Below are 19,291 nucleotides of genomic sequence, written 5' to 3' on the forward strand. Positions count from 1 at the left end.
TTCACAAATACAATATGTCTACTTTATGTTGGCATCATAAAATGGACATATTTGTACTTTTTGAAAAAATTAGAGGACTTCAAACTATAGCAGCAATTTTCTAAATTTTCATGAAAATTGCAAAATCTGAAGGGACATATGTTACAGAACTACAACTCCCAGCATGCCTGGGCAGTGTAGGCATGCTGAGAGTTGTAGTTTGGCAACATCTGGAGGGCTACCGTTTGGGCAACACTTTAAAAGTGGTCTCCAAACTGTGACCCTCCAGATGTTGCAAAACTACAACTCCCAGCTTGCCGAGACAGCCTTTGGCTGTCTGGGCATGCTGGGAGTTGCAGTTTAGCAACCACTAGAAGGGCAGCAGTAAATATTGCTTTACTGCCACCTTTCTTTCCCCCCTCCCACCGTCACTTCCCTACCTGCGCCGCTGATCTCCGCTGTCTCTACCGATGAACGGCAGTCCGCACGGCATCTTCTGCACAGGTACAGGCCGCCATCTTCTCCCCCTGTTCTGCCCGACATCCAGGGGTGGGCAGAGCGGGGGGTTTCCATGGCAACCCCCTGTCGTGCACTGCCATTGGTCAGAATTCATTTCTGACTAATGGCAGGGGACAGGAGGAGATTGCAGCGCTGAAACCTCGCTCCTATCCTTCAGGATGATCGGGGCTGTCACTGACAGCTCTGATCATCCCTATTTTCCGCGTGATGGGGTCACTAGAGACCCGATCATCCCGAAATAGGAGAAAATCGCATGTCTGAATTGACATGTCATTTTTTCCGATCGCCAACATGGGGGTGTCTCAGGACCCCCCTCGGCGATGTGCCGGGATGCCTGCTGAATGATTTCAGCAGGCATCCCAGTCCGGTCCCCAACTGGCTAGCGGTGGGGACCGGAATTCCCACGGGCGTATCCATACGCCCTACGTCCTAAAGGACTCGGGATGCAGGGCGTATGCATACGCCCTACGTCCTGAACAGGCTAGAGGACTTGAACCTGATTGTCTCATATCTCTGCTAGGTCCCATGTGAGAGGAGTTTAGGCCTAGTCAGAACTCATTTTCCAGTTATCTCCAAAATCCTGCTTCCTGCTCCAATGAGAAGAATTTTTCTTGTCAGTAAAAAGTAGTAGCTGAGCAAGGACTCTTCTGCATACACTTAACTCATTGTTGGCTTCCAGTCATGCTAAGTGCTGTGTAGCTATCGCATCACGAGCAACTTTAATCCACACCCTGTGGCAGGAAATTGGGCCGCAAACTGAAACCTGAGCAGGGTCTCTACAGTAGAGTGTGTGTATAAAAATATATATATTTAAATAAACATATCCCAGCGCTGAAAGGGTTAAACAATAGAGATACTTTTATTGTTGAATGTTGATGTAATCTGCAGATAGTGGTAATAATCCTCAATGTGTCGATGGTCTAGATAAAATAAAATGAATACGTGTATAATGAGCTGTAGTGCCCGGGTATACCTACAAGTAGATCTACAATGTAATGCACTTACACAGCGTTGTACTTACCTCTATGTATGCATAGATGTGTAACTGTCCCTGATGCCAGGTGGCAGTGTGTGGTAAAGAAGAGAGCGTGATATCCTGGATAAATAAATAAATTAAAGGGTTAAGTATAAAAGCACAAGAATGGGACTTGCAGGTTATTCGCTTGGTAAATAGTCCGTACCCCTTAAATATTGATGACAGTTGTATTCTTTGGGATCAGGCTATATAGTAGTTATACACCTCTCTTTATTTACACATTGGCCCTCATTTACTATTGCAAACCCGACATGTTTAAAATTGTCATTTTCTGACCCCTATAACTATTTTATTTTTTCCCGTATGGGGCGGTATGAGGGCTCATTTTTTTGCGCCGTGATCTGAAGTTTTTATCGGTACCATTTTTGCATTGATAGGCCTTATTGATCGCTTTTTATTCATTTTTTCATGATATAAAAAGTGACCAAAAATGCACTATTTTGGACTTTGGAATTTTTTTGCGCGTACACCATTGACCGTGCGGTTTAATTAACAATATATTTTTATAATTCGGACATTTCCGCACGTGGCGATACCATATATGTTTATTTTTATTTACACTGTGTTTTTTTTTTGATGGGAATAGGGGGGTGATTCAAACTTTTAACCCCTTCAGGACGGAGCCCATTTTGGCCTTAAGGACCGGAGCGTTTTTTGCACATCTGACCACTGTCACTTTAAACATTAATAACTCTGGGATGCTTTTAGTTATCATTCTGATTCCGAGATTGTTTTTTCGTGACATATTCTACTTTAACATAGTGGTAAATTTTTGTCGATACTTGCATCCTTTCTTGGTGAAAAATCCGTAAATTTGATGAAAAATTTTAAAATTTTGCATTTTTCTAACTTTGAAGCTCTCTGCTTGTAAGGAAAATGGATATTACGAATAAATTTTTTTTGGTTCACATATACAATATGTCTACTTTATGTTTGCATCATAAAATTGACGTGTTTTTACTTTTGGAAGACACCAGAGGGCTTCAACGGTCAGCAGCAATTTTCCGATTTTTCACAAAATTTTCAAACTCAGTATTTTTCAGGGACCAGTTCAGGTTTGAAGTGGATTTGAAGGGTCTTCATATTAGAAATACCCCATAAATGACCCCATTATAAAAACTAGACCCCCCCAAAGTATTCAAAATGACATTCAGTCAGCGTTTTAACCCTTAAGGTGGTTCACACGAATAGCAGCAAAGTGAAGGAGAAAATTCACAATCTTCATTTTTTACACTTACATGTTCTTGTAGACCCAATTTTTGAATTTTTACAAGGGGTAAAAGGACAAAATGTTTACTTGTATTTGTAGCCCAATTTCTCTCGAGTAAGCACATACCTCATATGTCTATGTAAAGTGTTCGGCGGGCCCAGTAGAGGGCTCAGAAGGGAAGGAGCGACAAGGGGATTTTGGAGAGTACGTTTTTCTGAAATGGTTTTTGGGGGGCATGTTACCTTTAGGAAGCCCTTATGGTGCCAGAACAGCAAAAAAAAAACCACATGGCATACCATTTTGGAAACTAGACCCCTCGGGGAATGTAACATGGGATAAAGTGAACCTTAATACCCCACAGGTGTTTCACGACTTTTGCAAATGTAAAAAAAAATAATAATAATTTTACCTAAAATGCTTGTTTCCCCAAAAATGTTTTATTTTTAAAAAGGGTAATAGCAGAAAATACCCCTAAAAATTTGAAGCCCAATTTCTCCCGATTCAGAAAACACCCCATATGGGGGTGAAAAGTGCTCTGCTGGCGCACTACAGGTCTCGGAAGAGAAGGAGTCACATTTGGCTTTTTGAAAGCAAATTTTGCTCTGGGGGCATGCCGCATTTAGGAAGCCCCTATGGTGCCAGGACAGCAGAAAAAACCCCACATGGCATACCATTTTGGAAACTAGACCCCTCGGGGAACGTAACAAGGGGTTAAGTGAACCTTTATACCCCACAGGTGTTTCACGACTTTTGCATATGTAAAAAAAAAATTTTTTTTTTACCTAAAATGCTTGTTTTCCCAAAAATTTTTCATTTTTAAAAAGTGTAAAAGCAGAAAATACCCCCCAAAATTTGTAACACAATTTCTCCCGAGTACGGCGATACCCCATATGTGACCCTAAACTGTTGCCTTGAAATACGACAGGGCTCCAAAGTGAGAGCGCCATGCGCATTTGAGGCCTAAATTAGGGACTTGCATAGGGGTGGACATAGGGGTATTCTACGCCAGTGATTCCCAAACAGGGGGCCTCCAGCTGTTGCAAAACTCCCAGCATGCCTGGACAGTCAACGGCTGTCCGACAATACTGGGAGTTGTTTTGCAACAGCGGGAGGCTCCGTTCTGGAAACAGTGGCGTACCAAACGTTTTTCATTTTTATTGGGGAGGGGAGGGGGGCTGTGTAGGGGTATATGTATATGTAGTGTTTTTTACTTTTTATTTAATTTTTTGTGTTAGTGTAGTGTTTTTAGGGTACAGTCGCACGGGCGGGGGTTCACAGTAGTTTCTCGCTGGCAATTTGAGCTGCAGCAGAAAGTTTGCGGCAGCTCAAATTTGCAGCCAGATACTTACTGTAATCCTCCGCCCATGTGAGTGTACCCTGTACGTTCACATTGGGGGGGACATCCAGCTGTTGCATAACTACAACTCCCAGCATGCCCGTTGGCTGTCGGTGACTGCTGAGAGTTGCAGTTTTGCAACAACTGTAGGCACACTGGTTATGTATCACTGAGTTTGTGACCTAACTCAGTGTTTCACAACCAGTGTGCCTCCAGCTGTTGCAAAACTACAACTCCCAGCATGTACGGTGCATGGTGTACGGTGACTGCTGAGAGTTGTAGTTTGCAACAGCTGGAGGCACACCGGTCGTGAAACACTGAGTTAGGTAAAAAAAAACTCTGAGTTTCACAACCAGTGTGCCTTCAGCTGTTGCAAAACTACAACTCTCAGCAGTCACCGACAGCCAACGGGCATGCTGGGAGTTGTAGTTATGCAACCAGCAGATGCACCACTACAACTCCCAGCATGCACTTTAGCTGTTTGTGCAAGCTGGGAGTTGTAGTTATACAACAGCTGAAGGTACACTTTTCCATAGAAAGAATGTGCCTCCAGCTGTTGCAAAACCATAAGTCCCAGCATGCCCATAAGGGAATGCTGGGAGTTGTGGTGGTCTGCCTCCTGCTGTTGCATAACTACAGCTCCCAGCATGCCCTTTTTGCATGCTGGGAGCTGTTGCTAAGCAACAGCAGGAGGCTGTCACTCACCTCCAACGATCCAGACACTGCAGGTCAGTCCCGCCGCCGCCGCTGCTCCTGGGGCCCCGATCCCAACATTAACGCCGGTGATCGGGGTCCCCAGCACCCGGGGTGCACGTCCCGCACCCGCTCACGTCCTCCAGAGGGGCGGAGCGGGTGCGGGAGTGACACCCGCAGCAGGCGCCCTGATTGGTCGGCCGGTAATCCGGCCGACGAATCAGGGCGATCGTGAGGTGGCACCAGTGCCACCTCACCCCTGCAGGCTCTGGCTGGAGACCCGATTGACCCGGAATCGCCGCAGATCGCTGGACTGAATTGTCCAGCGATCTGCGGCAATCGCCGACATGGGGGGGCATAATGACCCCCCTGGGCGATATGCCGGGATGCCTGCTGAACGATTTCAGCAGGCATCCGGCTCCGGTCCCCAACCGGCTAGCGGTGGGGGACGGAATTCCCACGGGCGTATGGATACGCCCTCGGTCCTTAAGGACTCGGGATGCAGGGCGTAGCCACGGGTCCCGGCCGTTGTTAGAGGCCGGGCCACGCCTCGATCTATAACGGACACATGACGTTCTATAACGGACACATGACGTTCCAGTACGTCATGTGTACTTAAGGGGTTAAAGTAGAACCCCACCAGTAGGTTGATATTGCTCCTTGTAGGTAATTCCCTCAGTAATGCTCCCAGATAGGTTATGTCCCAGTAGGTAGGCAGTAGGTCATTCAGCTAGATAAGTTGTACTTAATGCCCCCTGCAGGTATGTAATAGACAATGCCCCCAGTAGGTAGTAAGTTATTCCTCCCGGTAGGTAATGCCCCTGAGAAAATAATACTCCCAGGAAATAGTGCCCCCCCTCAGGTAGGTAATGTCTAAGTAGGAAGTGCCATCAGTAGGTAGTGCCCCCAGGTAGGTTATGTCCTAATAGGAAGTACCATCAGTGGGTAGTTCCTCCAGGTAGGTCACGCCTCCAATAGGTAGCTCCACCAGGTAAGTAATGCCCTGGGTAAATAGTAGCAGCCCCTGTGCTGATTGTAAAGGGCCCTCAGCCCATCCTGGCGTCTAAGTGAGTAGGGGGCAGTGGCGTTGCGACCGGTGTGCGGGGGGTGCAGCCCGCACCGGGTGACACCATCCTGATGGGGTGACACTAGGTACGCCCCCGATCCTCAGTTGCGCTGTCTCCGAACTAGCAGCACTCCCCCCCCCCCCCCCGTCCTCACTTGCGCTGTCTCTGTACTAGCACCCCCCCCCCGTCCTCACTTGCGCTGTCTCCCTACTAGTAGGACCATCCCCCCCCCCCGTCACCTGCACAGTGAACCGGCCTGCGCCCCCATGCCTTCTGTTGCGCCGGCCCGACGTGCCTCTGCAGGGCCGTGCAGGAGGACGTGACGTCACTCGCAGAGCGCCCCGAGAGAAGGAGCGCTGCGCTGGTTGGGTGAGTGAGTGTGTGTCTGTCTCACTCTATCTCTGTTTGTGTGTCTCTGTCTGTGTGTGTGTGACTCTGTGTGTGTGTGACTCTGTGTGACTCTATGTGTGTGTGTGTGACTGTGGGTGACTCTGTGTGTGTGTGACTGTGTGTGACTGTCTGTGTGTGACTTTCTGTGTGTGTGTGTGTCCAGGGGCGGACACAGACAGCAGAGGGCCCTTGTGCAAAGAATGTGCCTGGGCCCCCCCCCCCCCCAAAAAAAAACATCAATTGTTCAGGACCCCCCCCTCCATGTGTCACCTACTCAGGTGGACCCCCATATGTCACTTGCTCGGGAAGACCCCCCCCCTGTATAAGTATCTAATTATTTATTAAGGGCTCCCATATGCCGCAGCTCATTCAAGCCCCCCACATTAGGTAGCATAGCTTTCCCACGTTAGGTAGCATAGATTCCCCACATTAGGTAGCATAGATTCCCCACATTAGGTAGCATAGTTTCCCCACATTAGGTAGCACAGATTCCCCACATTGGGTAACATAGTTTCCCCACATTAGGTAGCATAGTTTCCCCACATTAGGTAGCATAGTTTCCCCACATTAGGTAGCATAGTTTCCCCACATTAGGTAGCATAGTTTCCCCACATTAGGTAGCATAGATTCCCCACATTAGGTAGCATAGATTCCCCACATTAGGTAGCATAGTTTCCCCACATTAGGTAGCACAGATTCCCCACATTGGGTAACATAGTTTCCCCACATTAGGTAGCATAGTTTCCCCACATTAGGTAGCATAGTTTCCCCACATTAGGTAGCATAGTTTCCCCACATTAGGTAGCATAGTTTCCCCACATTAGGTAGCAAAGATTCCCCACATTAGGTAACATAGTTTCCCCACATTAGGTAGCAGTTTCCCCACATTAGGTAGCACAGATTCCCCACATTAGGTAGCACAGATTCCCCACATTAGGTACCATAGTTTCCCCACATTGGGTAGCACAGATTCCCCACATTAGGTAGCACAGATTCCACACATTAGGTAACATAGTTTCCCCACATTAGGTAGCCATAGCCCCCACGCAAACACACAGAGACACAGACACACACACAGACACACTTAACTGCCCTGCACAGCGCTTCTCCTCTCCGGCGGCGGCCTGACGAGTGACATCACTGACGTCCTCCTGAGCAGGTCTGCAGAAGTACGTCACTTGTGCGACGTCCCTCGTCAGACCCCGGTCGGCCGGAGGCAGACTCACTGTCTAAAGTGCCCGCTGTGCTATTATACCCCGCAGCTGCTTTAGAACAGTGAGCAGCGGCGGCGCCAACCCTACCATGAACCTACTAGGCACAAAAAAAGGGGGGCAGCAAAATGCCACCCCTGAAAAGTGCCACTTGGGACTTATGGTCCCACCGGGTCCCATGGTAGGGCCAACCAGAGGCGGCTCTAGACTTTGTGAGGCCTTCGGCGAAACTTGAACATGAGGCCCTGCTTTATTTTCTGCTGAAATTACATGGTGGTCCAGCTGTGAGATGGTTATACTGTGACATCACTGTGTATTATCCCTGTACTGTGACATCACTGTGTATTATCTCTGTACTGTGCCATCACTGTGTATTATCCCTGTACTGTGACGTCACTGTGTATTATCTCTGTACTGTGCCATCACTTTGTGTATTATCTCTGTACTGTGACATCACTGTGTATTGTCCCTGTACTGTGACATCACTGTGTTTTATCCCTGTACTGTGACATCACTGTGTGTATTATCCCTGTACTGTGACATCACTGTGTATTATCTCTGTACTGTGACATCACTGTGTATTATCCCTGTACTGTGACATCACTGTGTATTATCACTGTACTGTGACATCACTGTGTATTGTCCCTGTACTGTGACATCACTGTGTGTATTATCCCTGTACTGTGACATCACTGTGTATTATCTCTGTACTGTGACATCACTGTGTATTATCTCTGTACTGTGACATCACTGTGTATTATCCCTGTACTGTGACATCACTGTGTATTATCCCTGTACTGTGACATCACTGTGTATTATCCCTGTACTGTGACATCACTGTGTATTATCCCTGTACTGTGACATCACTGTTTGTATATTATCCCTGTACTGTGACATCACTGTGTGTATATTATTCCTATACTGTGACATCACTGTGTATAGTATCCCTGTACTGTGACATCACTGTGTATTATTCCTGTACTGTGACATCACTGTGTATTATTCCTGCACTGTGACATCACTGTGTGTATTATCTCTGTACTGTGACATCACTGTGTATTATCCCTGTACTGTGACATCACTGTGTATTATCCCTGTACTGTGACATCACTGTGTATTATCTCTGTACTGTGACGTCACTGTGTATTATCCCTGTACTATGACATCACTGTGTATATTATCCCTCCCTGTACTGTGACATCACTGTGTGTATATTATCCCTGTACTATGACATCACTGTGTATATTATCCCTGTACTGTGACATCACTGTGTATTATCCCTGTACTGTGACATCACTGTGTATTATTCCTGTACTGTGACGTCACTGTGTATTATTCCTGCACTGTGACATCACTGTGTGTATTATCTCTGTACTGTAATGTCACTGTGTATTATCCCTGTACTGTGACATCACTGTGTATTATCTCTGTACTGTGACGTCATTGTGTTATCCCTGTACTATCACATCACTGTGTATATTATCCCTCCCTGTACTGTGACATCACTGTGTGTATTATCTCTGTACTGTGACATCACTGTGTATTATCCCTGTACTGTGAAATCACTGTGTGTATTATCTCTGTACTGTGACATCACTGTGTATTATCCCTGTACTGTGAAATCACTGTGTGTATTATCTCTGTACTGTGACATCACTGTGTGTATTATCTCTGTACTGTGACATCACTGTGTGTATTATCCCTGTACTGTGACATCACTGTGTGTATTATCCCTGTACTGTGACATCACTGTGTATTATACATGTACTGTGACATCACTGTGTGTATTATCCCTGTACTGTGACATCACTGTGTGTATTATCCCTGTACTGTGACATCACTGTGTGTATTATCCCTGTACTGTGACATCACTGTGTATTATCTCTGTATTGTGACATCACTGTGTATTATCCCTGTACTGTGACATCACTGTGTATTATCCCTGTACTGTCACATCACTGTGTATTATCCCTGTACTGTGACATCACTGTGTATTATCCCTGTACTGTGACATCACTGTGTATATTATCCCTGTACTGTGACATCACTGTGTATATTATCCCTGTACTGTGACATCACTGTCTATATTATCTCTAAACTATAACATCACTGTGTGTTATCTCTATACTGCAACATCACTGTTGATACTTACACTGCACTGTGACATCACTGTATATATTAAGCCTGTATACCCTAATGTCACTGTACATATTTACCTTGCACTGCGAGTGACAATACAGGGTAAATATGCACAATGACATCACAGTTCAGAGTTAATATAAACAGTAATGTCTCTGTACAGGGACAATAAACAGTTTTGCCACTACAAGGTTAATAAACGCAGTGTTGTCACAGTAGAGGGTAACTATACAGTGATGTCATTGTACCGGGAAAATATACACAGTGAAGTCAGCATTCAAGAATAATAAACTGTGATGTCACTACAGGGTTGTTATACACAGTGACATCAAATTACAGCATGAAGCACAGTGATGTCAGTTTATTATGAAGCACAATGATGTCACAGTTTATTATGAAGCACAGTGATGTCACAGTTTATTATGAAGCACAGTGATGTCACAGAGACTGCAGAATGTACAACTGTACGTATGATAAAGATGGCGGGATGCTATCGAAACGTCACACATACATGGGGGAATAAAACACTTTGTTTTTGCACCTTATCTGGGAGTGCCGCTGGATCTTTAGTTTTGTAGATAGATAGATAGATAGATGATATATAGATAGATAGATAGATAGATAATAAATATAAGATAGATAGATGATAGATAGATATGAGATAGATAGATGATAGACATGTGATAGATAGATAGATAGATAGATAGATAGATAGATAGATAGATAGATGATAGATAGATAGATAGATAGATAGATAGATAGATAGATAATAGATATGAGATAGATGATAGATAGATATGAGATAGATAATAGATATGAGATAGATAGATAATAGATATGAGATAGATGATATATAGATAGATAGATAGATAGATAGATAATAGATATAAGATAGATAGATGATAGATAGATATGAGATAGATAGATAGATGATAGACATGTGATAGATAGATAGATAGATAGATGATAGATAGATAGATAGATAATAGATATGAGATAGATAGATGATAGATAGATATGAGATAGATAATAGATATGAGATAGATAGATAATAGATATGAGATAGATGATATATAGATAGATAGATAGATAGATAGATAATAGATACAAGATAGATAGATGATAGATAGATGATAGATAGATATGAGATAGATAGATAGATGATAGACATGTGATAGATAGATAGATAGATAGATAGATGATAGATAGATAGATAGATAGATAATAGATATGAGATAGATAGATGATAGATAGATATGAGATAGATAATAGATATGAGATAGATAGATAGATAATAGATATGAGATAGATGATAGATAGATAGATAGATAGATAGATAGATATGAGATAGATAGATAGATAGATGATAGACATGTGATTGATAGATAGATAATAGATATGAGAGATAGATAGATATGAGATAGATAGATAGATAGATAGATAGATAGATAGATCAGTGTATCCCAGCCAGGGGGCTTCTAGCTATTCCAAAACGACAACTCCCAGCATGTCTTTGGCTTTATGAGCATACTGGGAGTTGTAGTTTTGCAACAGCTGGAGGCCCCCTGGTTGGGAAACACTGTTCTATCTATCAATCATCTATCTATCTATTTATCTATCCATCTATCTCCTATCTATCTATCTATTCATCCATCTATCTATATCCATCTATCTATTTATGTATCTATTTTTCTATTTATCTATCTATCTCATATCTATCTCAGATAGATGAGAGATAGATAGATGAAAGATAAATAGATATGAGAGATAGATAGATACATAAATAGATGGATATATAGATAGAAAGATAGATAAATAGATGATAGATAGATAGATACTATCTATCTAAAACAAATAAAAACGGCACAACCAAAATCCAGAAATTAGATAGAAGTCGGGGTGCCCGCATACTTGGAACCTGGGTCCACTGGTTCCTCAGTCGGGACAAAGAACAATATGATGCAGCACGCCACAAGTTTGCAGAAAATGGTGGTTTATTCCATCATGTGCATAGACTATGCACATGATGGAATAAACCACCATTTTCTGCAAACTTGTGGCGTGCTGCATCGTATTGTTCTTTATCTATCTATCTATCTATCTTTCTATATCCTATCTATCTATATCATATCTATCATCTATCTGTCATCTATTTATCTATCTTTCTATCTATCTATCTATCTATCATCTATCTCTCATATCTGTCTATCTTTCATCTATCTCTCATCTATCTGAGATAGATATGAGAGATAGATAGATAAATAGAAAGATAGATACATAGATAGATGGATAGATATATAGATATGAGATAGATAGATATGATATAGATAGATAGATATGAGATAGATAGGAGATAGATATGAGATAGATAGATAGATAATAGATAGATGAGAGATAGATAGATAGATGATTGATAGATAGATAGATAGATAGATCAGAGTTTCCCAACCTGGGGGCCTCCAGCTGTTGCAAAACTACAACTCCCAGTATGCTCATAAAGCCAAAGGAATGCTGGGAGTTGTAGTTTTGTAACAGCTGGAGGCCCTCTGGTTGGGAAACACTGAACTATCTCCCACTGTCTCCTACAACTTTCCCCCTCTCCCCCAAGCAAGTTACTTACTTTAAAAGGGCAGCATGAGCAGTGGGCACTGGGCAGGTAAGTCTTCCATACTGGTGGTGTCCGGGCCTGTATACACACAGCGGGCCTGCTCCACAAGGTCCAGTATACAGGGGAGTGAGAGAGGGGGAGGAGCTTCCTGTCTGCTCTTCCCAGTCTGCATAGCGCAGCCCCTGCGTGGTGACAGGGCTGCAGGCTGAAGATTTATTTAAAAAAAGGATGCGGAGTAGATGGCTCCGGGGGGCGGGGGTGCAGCGGGGGCTCGGGCCCCTTACTGGTGAACTAGCTGTACCCCCCTGATGGCCATGAGAGCTGCTAGTGACATACTGCTGCTAGGGGGGGGGGCAAAAGGGGGGGCAATCATGATGTAGGGGGGGCCGTGCCCCCCCGTGCCCCCCCTAGAGACGCCACTGGCTGCAGGGGTGGTTGAACGCAGCGTCCATCTGGGTGCTGTCAAACTTGCTGTGGTCGGGGAGTATGCGGTGGTCTAATGCTCGCCTCTGGGGCCGGACCTGGAGAGGGCAGCGGCCCCCTCCCACGCTGGGCCCCTGTGCAGCTGAACCGGCTGCACAGGCGATATGTCCGCCCCTGTGTGTGTCTCTCTGTCTGTGAGTGTGTGTGTGTGTGTCTCTCTGTCTGTGAGTGTGTGTGTCTCTGTGTTTGTGTCTGTCGCTAGACTTGTGCACTAGAAAAATTTTCGTTTAATTTCGTTTCGTTTTTTCGTTTTGGAAAAAAATTTCGGTTCGGCAATATTTTCGGTTTAGATTTTTCGGATACATTCGGTATTCGGGTATTCGTGTTGTTTTTTTCGGATACATTCGGTATTCGGGTACATTCGGTAAATCTTTTTAGTCTTTTTTTGGACTTTAGCGATCCTAATAAATAATGGAGATACCTTTTTTATTAAAATTTCGCAGGGTATCATAAAAAAATGATAATAAAAAAGATACAGTGGTGATGAAAAAAATTGTATCTAACGAAATTTATCTTTTTTATTATGAAATGTTTATTCATTTTTAAACAGGGATCAATTTATGTGAGCGGGTAAAGCACTAAAAATGGAGCCGACAATAATGAAAATGTAGTGTGTGCGTGTTTTTCACTTTTTTTTAAACATTTTTTAGGTAGTACTACTACTCCCAGCATGGAACACACTCTTCCATGATGGGAGTAGTAGTTACCTGTACTAATTGACAGATTGCAGGGGTCCCTTGCGATCATCTTGTATAATGTATAGATGCGTCAGCTGCTCTTCTATGGTCCCCTGCACTCACGTATATGTACACATATTCATATTTCCCGCAGAGCTGTGATTGGCCAGATGGTTCCAGCCAATCACAGCTCTCTGAGAGAAATAGGAATATGTGTATATATACGGCCGTGCAGGGGACCATAGAAGAGCAGCCGCCGCATTCATACATTATACTGGAGGATCGCAGCGGGTGTCAGGAGTGATACCTGCAGTGATCTTTCCTTTACTACAAGTACTACCACTCCCAACATGGAGTACACTCTGCTCCATGCTGGGAGCTGTAGTACCTGCATTAATAGACAGATCGCAGCGGGTGTCAGAAGTTACACTCGCTGCCATATGTCTATTAATGCAGGTACTACAGCTCCCAGCATGGAGAAGAGTGTGCTCCATGTTGGGAGTATTAGTACCTGCAGTAAGGGACAGACCCCAGCGGATGTCACTCCTCCTGACACCCGCTGCGATCCTCCTGATGTCAATGTCGGGATCAGCTGTTCTCAGGGCTACAGAGCCGGGAGAACAGCTGACGCTGAGCCGTAGGTATACATCGTATATCTACTGCCCAGCAAGAACTTACAGTGAGCTTGCAATGTGTATACAGTATACACATTGCTGGCTCACTTAACCCCTTGCTGAGCTGTGCGCTATGCGCAAGCCCAGCAAGGGAAGAGTTAACTTACACTGCTGGACAGTGTAGGTTAACCCTTTGTGCGGTATACACTGTATACAGCTATCTATAGATAGCTGTATACAGTGTATACAGAAGACGAAGTCCAGCTTACTTCCCTCGAGTCCCGGGCCAAGTTCGTGTAGCTCCGCCCCCTAGTGATGACGTCATTAGGGGGCGGAGCTACAGAAGGGAACAAGGCTAGTTTATCTGAAGCTCTGTTCACATTGTACGTTTTGTATAATGTGAACAGACCCTTCTGGCAGTGTCTACCCAGACAGGGAGACTCCAGCTGTTGCTAAACTACAACTCCCAGCATGCCCAGACAGCCAAAGGCTGTCTGGGCATGCTGGGAGTTGTAGTTTTGCACCAATTGGTGGCTCCCTGTTTGGGTAGACATTGCATCATGGGTGCTCTCCCCAGCGGACAGCGCCAAAAATGTCATAACCAATTTTTTGTGTTTTTTTTTCTTCTCGTTTCAGATCCGTGTATGCAGAGGATTACTGCGGATTCGATGGATTACATCGGATTGTTTTTTTTCCCTTTAATAAAATGGTTAACGAGGGCTGTGGGGGAGTGTTTTTTTAAATAAAATAATTTTTCCAATGTGTTGTGTTTTTTTTTTTTTTTTTATTAAATTTTCAGGGTTAGTAGCGGAAGCTGTCTTATTGACAGAATCCATTACTAGGCCAGGGCTTAGTGCTAGCCCCAAAAACAGCTAGCGCTAACACCCAATTATTACCCCGGTACCCACCGCCACAGGGGTGCCGGGAAGAGCCGGTACCAACAGGCCCGGAGCGTCAAAAATGGCGCTCCTGGACCTAGGCGGTAACAGGCTGGCGTTATTTAGGCTGGGGAGGGCCAGTAACAATGGTCCTCACCCACCCTGGTAACGTCAGGCTGTTGCTGTTTGGTTGGTATTGTGCTGAGAATGAAAATACGGGGAACCCTATGCGTTTTTTTTTTTAATTTAAATAAAAAAATAAAAATAAAAAAACGCATAGGGTTCCCCGTATTTTCATTCTCAGCCAGTTCTTGCTGGGCAGTAGATATACGATGTATACCTACGGCTCAGCGTCAGCTGTTCTCCGGGCTCTGTAGCCCTGAGAACAGCTCATCCCGACATTCACATAAGGACGATCGCAGCGGGTGTCAGGAGAAGTGACATCCGCTGGGATCTGCCCCTTACTGCAGGTACTAATACTCCCAACATGGAGCACACTCTGCTCCATGCTGGGAGCTGTAGTACCTGCGTTAATAGACATATGGCAGCGAGTGTAACTTCTGACACCCACTGCGATCTGTCTATTAATGCAGGTACTACAGTTCCCAGCATGGAGCAGAGTGTGCTCCATGTTGGGAGTATTAGTACTTGTAGTAAAGGAAAGATCACTGCAGGTATCACTCCTGACACCCGCTGCGATCCTCTTGTTGCAGGTATCACTCCTGACACCCGCTGCGATCCTCTTGTATAATGTATAGATGTGGCGGCCGCTCTCCTATGGTCCCCTGCACGGCCGTATATATACACATATTCCTATTTCTCACAGAGAGCTGTGATTGGCTGGAACCATCTGGCCAATCACAGCTCTGCGGGAAATATGAATATGTGTACATATACGTGAGTGCAGGGGACCATAGAAGAGCAGCTGCCGCATCTATACATTATACAAGATGATCGCAAGGGACCCCTGCGATCTGTCAATTAGTACAGGTAACTACTACTCCCATCATGGAAGAGTGTGTTCCATGCTGGGAGTAGTAGTACTACCTAAAAAATGTTTTTAAAAAAAGTGAAAAACACGCACACACTACATTTTCATTATTGTCGGCTACATTTTTAGTGCTTTACCCGCTCACATAAATTGATCCCTGTTTAAAAATGAATAAACATTTCATAATAAAAATGATACATTTCATTAGATACAATTTTTTCCATCACCACTGTATCTTTTTTATTATGATTTTTTTATGATACCCTACGAAATTTTTATAAAAAAGGTGTCTCCATAATTTTTTAGGATCGCTAAAGTCCAAAAAAAGAATAAAAAGATTTACCGAATGTACCCGAATACCGAATGTATCCGAAAAATCAAACTATCTATATTCGTTCGTTTTCAGAAATAACGAATGTATTCGTTACTTTGCTATTCGTATTATCGTGGCTATTCGGGAATGTTCAAAATATGTTTTCGTGCATTCGGATCGGTCCGAATGCACGAAAACGGTAAAATTCGTTAATTTAGACATTCATGCCGAACCGAATTGCACATGTCTATCTGTCGCTATCTCTGTCTGTGTTGCTCTCTGTCTGTGTGTGACTATCTGTCTGTTTGTGACTCTGTGTGTGACTGTGTGTCTCTCTGTGAGTGTGTGTCTCTCTGACTGTGTGTGTGTCTCTCTGACTGTGTGTGTGTGTGTGTGTGTGTCTCTCTCTCTCTCTATCTATCTGTATGTGTGTGTGTGTGTGTGTGTGTGTGTGTGTCTCTGTGTTGTGTGTGTATGTGTTTTTTTTGTGTGGGGGGAGGGGGGGTTTGTTTGAACCAGCGATCTAATGTGGGGAGACTTTGACCTATGGTGGAGAACATGCAAGGGAACCTGTGGCCTAATGGGGGCAAACTACTACCAAATGTGGGGAATCTATGCTACCTAATGTGGGAAAACTGCTACCTAATGTGGGAAAACTGCTACCTAATGTGGGGAATCTGTGCTTCCTAATGTGGGGAAACTGCTACCTAATGTGTGGAATCTGTGCTACCTAATGTGGGAAATCTGTGCTACCTAATGTGGGGAAATTACTACCTAATGTGGGGTAACTGGTACCAAATGTGGGGAATCTATCCTACCTAATGTGGGGAAACTGCTACCTACCTAATGTGGGGGAACTGCTACCTACCTTAAGTGGGGGAACTGCTGCCTACCTAATGCTACCCCCCTGGCAGTAGCACCATCATCATCCACCAGCAACCCCCTCCAGAAGCAGCACCTCCATCAGCAGATCCTGATGGTGGATGCCTCCTGCCAGGAGGATGATCCTGCCGATGGATGATGGGGATGATACTGCCAGGGGGGATGGCCAGTAGCACCCTCATCATCCTCCAGCAACACCCCCCAGTACAAGCACCCCCATCATCCACTAGCTACACCACCAGATTTATATTCAGAGGGTTCAGTATGTGGCAGATTTATATTCAGAGGGTACAGTATGTGGCAGATTTATATTCAGAGGGTAAAGTATGTGGCAGATTTATATTCAGAGGGCGCAGTATGTGGCAGATTTATATTCAGAGGGTACAGTATGTGGTAGTATTATATTCAGAGGGTACAGTGTGTGGCGGCATTATATACAGGGGTACAGTATGTGGCAGATTTATATGCAGAGTGTACAGTATGTGTTGGTATTATATTCAGAATGTACAGTGTGTGGTAGTATTATATTCAGTGGGTACGGTGTATGGAAGGTTTATAATCAAAGAGTGTAGTGTATAGTAGTATTATATTTAGAGGATACAGTGTCTGGCAGGTTTATAATAATACTTGTTTTCATATAGAGGATGAGAATGCACTGACATAGTGAGGAGACGTCTGGGCGTCACATTCTGCAGACAGAAGTTTTAGCTGGACCAGGTGGTATGTACCATCTGAATTAGATAAGGAAAGACTATAGAGAAGACGTCACCTGTAATCACTGATATCATTGTGTATTCTCCTCACTATAGAGAAGACGTCACCTGTAGTCACTGATATCATTGTGTATTCTCCTCACTATAGAGAAGATGTCACCTGTAGTCACTGATATTATTGTGTATTCTCCTTACTATAGAGAAGACGTCACCTGTAGTCACTGATATCATTGTACATTCTCCTCATTATGTCCTATCAGAGCTGTAGTCACTTGTCAGTTCTACAGTTATGGTGAGTGAAACTACAACTTCCAGCATAACCTAACCACTGCATAAAGGGTTACTCTACTGGAAAACATTTTTTTTAATCATCTGGTGCTACAAAGTTAAACCGATTTATAAATTACTTCTACTTAAAAATCTTAATCCTTCCAGTACTTATTAGCTGCTGTATAAGTGATTCACAGGAAGTTCTTTTTTTTTAATTTATTTTCTGTCTGACCACAGTGCTCTGTGCTGACACCTCTGTCCATGTCAAGAACTGTCCATAGTAGGAGCAAATCTCCATTGCAAACCTCTCCTGCTCTGGACAGTTCCTAACATGGACAGACAGAGCACTGTGGACAAGCTGGAAAGAATTACACAACTTCCTGTGGAGAATACAACAGCTTATAAGTACTGTAAGGATTAAGATTTTAAATAGAAGTAATTTAAAAATCTGTTTAACTTTCTGGCACCAGTTGATATAAAAGTAAATGTTTTCCAGTGGAGTACCCCTTTAAGTAATTCTGGGAGCTGTATATTTAAATGGTGAAAACTTCTTTAACACTTTCCCATTCTGTGGCAACTGGTATATCTGATTATTATACTGGAATTTCTCACAATGCGCTACAACAGTGGTGTCTGTCACAACAGGCTAAAAACTTACTGGGGGGGGAGGTATGGGGTGACACAATTTTCTACCGCACCGGGTGACACCAACCCTAGCAACGCCCACTGGTAGGGGGCACGGGGAGGGTTGTTAGCTGGAAGACCTGGAATAAAGGGCTGGCAGCGAGATAGATATGAGATAGTTAGATATGAGATAGATATAAGATAGATATAAGATAGACAGATGGATATATAGATATATATGAGATAGATAGATAGATATGAGATAGATAGATAGATATGAGATAGATGCAAGTTCTGTGCTCATAGCAGAGGTCACAGATCAAAGGTTGACATTCCTCTGGCGCTCGCAGGATCCGTCTTAGTGGTCAATCAGGTGAAGACTTCAGATTTGATAAAGAATGCAGTCTTTATTTCTTCATATAAAACTGACAACGCGTTTCGAGGGATTGCCCCTCTTTCTCAGGTCATGGGTACAGTGACAGATAACATGATGCTTTTTATATACGAAAAAACCCGCAAAAAAAAACGGTATGTGGGCAGGTCGGGTGACGTCACTGACATGCGTGCGTGTCAGGGAGGAACAGAAAGAAAAGGTAAACAAAGGAACCATGTGCTTTGCGATGTTACAAACCGTATTATAAGTGGTCATTAAGTCATT

At 43.9% G+C, this 19,291-nt stretch overlaps 1 long non-coding RNA gene across 1 annotated transcript; it reads right to left on the bottom strand.

Moving 5' to 3' along the window:
* Positions 1-214: 214 nt before the first annotated feature.
* LOC130305856 (uncharacterized) lies at positions 215-12,514 on the bottom strand. Its single transcript, XR_008855282.1, has 3 exons — positions 12,201-12,514; positions 1,520-1,594; positions 215-1,418 (listed from the first exon to the last, which is right to left on the bottom strand). It is a non-coding gene; the product is annotated as an uncharacterized LOC130305856 (long non-coding RNA).
* Between the last annotated feature and the right edge of the window lie 6,777 nt (positions 12,515-19,291).

Source organism: Hyla sarda, unplaced genomic scaffold (assembly GCF_029499605.1).
Source record: "Hyla sarda isolate aHylSar1 unplaced genomic scaffold, aHylSar1.hap1 scaffold_1337, whole genome shotgun sequence".
NCBI lineage: Eukaryota > Metazoa > Chordata > Amphibia > Anura > Hylidae > Hyla > Hyla sarda.